Genomic DNA, 2,664 nt, shown 5'->3' with positions numbered 1-2,664 from the left:
TAAGATCAAGTACTGTCTCCTACCCAGAGAGCTTCAAGGTTCCCAGGACGTTGCCTGGTATGTGGTGAATGTTCAAAGGCTTCTGGTTGCACACATGAAGGAGTGAATGTCTCCCTCAGGGAACATAATCACAGGCTGGCAGACATTCTAAATGGACATAAAAAAAGGCCTTGGATTCTGCTGCTAGAGGCTGAAAATCTAACCTCAACCATCCATCTCGAGTGACCCACCACAGAGATCAGCCAGGTCCAGTCCCTCGGATGACAATAGATCAGGAGCATGATGAAAGGGAGTTTCCATGCCAAGCTTTAGTATTTCACCAACTTAATTGACTGTGTTCACCAGAGTCTCCCACAGCCCATCTGGCAGCCTCCTGGCAGCTGTCAGGATTTGTTCTCTTATCCCTGAGGGTGGGGCTGGCCTCTGGGGACAATAGTACCAGGACTCCAGGGACCAAACTAGGGGTTTTATGTTTGACTCACTGTGAGTATCAGAAGAAAAAATAATAATGCTTTGTTCCTGGGAAACGCAGCCAACAGAGTAGAAATAGAACATACAGTTGTGTCCAGAGAGAGAATAGGAAGCCTGGGTAGCCCTGCTGCCTTCTGAAGAAAACACAGCTGTTCATCAATACTTGAAGGACAGCTGGAGGCCATGTTGCTGGAAGGCAGTGAGAGATCTGCTGAAGGACCAGTTGAGTCAATTATTGCTTGCTCAGTTGATTTCATTGAGACAAAGTCTTATCAAGCAGTGAAGACATATCCTGGCCTGCCTGGATCTGTGAGAAAAATGTAAATTGCACTCTAAGGTGGGAGTCATTATTCTCTCAGAAAACATGGTGACAGCAGGTCTGCACGTCCTATGTCTGAAAAGATTTCCTGAGAAAGAAATAGACTATGGGATGATGGAGGAGTAGGTGATACATAGAAGCCACAGGCAGAATGTCACCTAGGGCACTGGAGTTACTCCAGGTAGAAGCTCTACTTTATGTCGCTATGTGTGTTATCAATGGGTGGTAAGGGCTTTCCTACTAGCATAGCCCATAAGGAGTGTGGATTGGGCCATCTGTGCCACCTCAGAGATAGCTTCAGGGGTAGCCCATCTACCTATGGACTTTCATGGTGAACTCTTCCACCCTAGAATGGACACCCAGTTTATTCTCTGAACGCTTTAAGCTTTTTGACCTAGAGTGAGTGGGAACAGCAATATAGGATGATGGGCTGACATCCAGACAAACCTAGAAAAATTTGCCTGCCAAGAAAAGTATCTCATGGTTTCTAAAATTGAGGTGATTTTTTTTTTTTTAAAAAAAGCATTAGGTATGGGTCATTCTCTTTTTCCTACAGGTCAAGTGGTCTTGCTACTTGTGTTGTGTCTAAGGGAAGACACAAGAACGAACATTTACTGCATGATAGCTTCCCAGTGAGGCGTCTCACAAAGTCTGTCCAAGGAAACTGGTTTCTCGGAAGAAGCAGTCTCCTCAGCAATGGCGGCTAAGCCTAAGACCGGAAGCAGAGCAAGTGATCCGGTAAGAAGATGGCAGGACTTTCCCTGTTTAGAATTGCCTGTGCTGGGCTCCTTTCTAATGAAAAATCAAGACAAGGAACAGAGTCCCTTATTATAGACCATCCTGGGAGTTCTAACCTTAGCATGTGGTCTCTGGAAGGTTTACAACCTGAGTTCACGAGTGTGGAACATGGTACTGGTTTTGCGCTTCACTCCATTGTCCTAGGCTTCAGAAAGCAAGAGTTCTGGGAGGGTCTACAGCTACGCAAGGGGAGTGTAGTAGTTGGCTGACGGCAAGGAGCAAACTTTGTTTTCCCCATGCCAGGCAGCAGTCATCATGGTCCCAGGACACTCAAAGCCACGTGGCTCTGCAGTAGATGCCATACAAAGTCAGCAGGACTCACAATTTCAACTTCTGTGAGCTTACAATCAGAAACAGCTTTTCAGCCACCACACTGACACAAGGAAACGGTCCCCAGTGCACACAGATGCACATGAGGCTTGGCACCCGGGCAGAAGGAACTGAACACACCAGTCGGTGCAGTCTGAATGATGGTAGAGGCAGAGAAATGACGTTAAGATTTCACCAAATCAGCAGCCAGATGCAGGTCCTATCCAGCACGCTGCAGGTGGCACTTGGTGGATAGTCTTACCCCGTCTGTGGGAAACCTTCAGACTGACTGGAACAAAACAGGGTGTTTCATTTAGAACTATTCCTAAGGCCACCCAGAAGTTTCCATAAAGAGCTTCAGGACATGTGGTCCAGTCCTGGGAAGCAATTGCTGCACATAACTGCAGGAAGCAGAGGTTGGAAGGGTTTATCTTAGATATGGGTGGGGCTTTTTCTTCTGGTCTTAGATGTAGGGAGACCATTTTACAGTAAAAGAAGTGAACTTCTCTTAGTAAAGAAGACATGGCATGGAGGCTTATCACCAGAACACTGAATCACAGTATAAAGGGGTAGCGGTGGCTCAGGCTGAGGGCTCAGGCAGAATGGAGTGCTTGCTCTGCTGACAACTAGCTAGGTGACCTTGAGCTAGTTCATTCACACTTCTGGACTTCAGTCCCCTTAACATAAAACATGGGGCTTGCCTCGTGTCCATGGATTTGGAAACTGAGTTCCTTGGAGCCCAAAGGTTCTCCTAAGCAGTTTAAAAT

This window comes from Rattus rattus, chromosome 7 (genome assembly GCF_011064425.1).
Source record: "Rattus rattus isolate New Zealand chromosome 7, Rrattus_CSIRO_v1, whole genome shotgun sequence".
In the NCBI taxonomy this organism is placed as follows: domain Eukaryota; kingdom Metazoa; phylum Chordata; class Mammalia; order Rodentia; family Muridae; genus Rattus; species Rattus rattus.
This window is presented reverse-complemented; position numbering follows the sequence as displayed.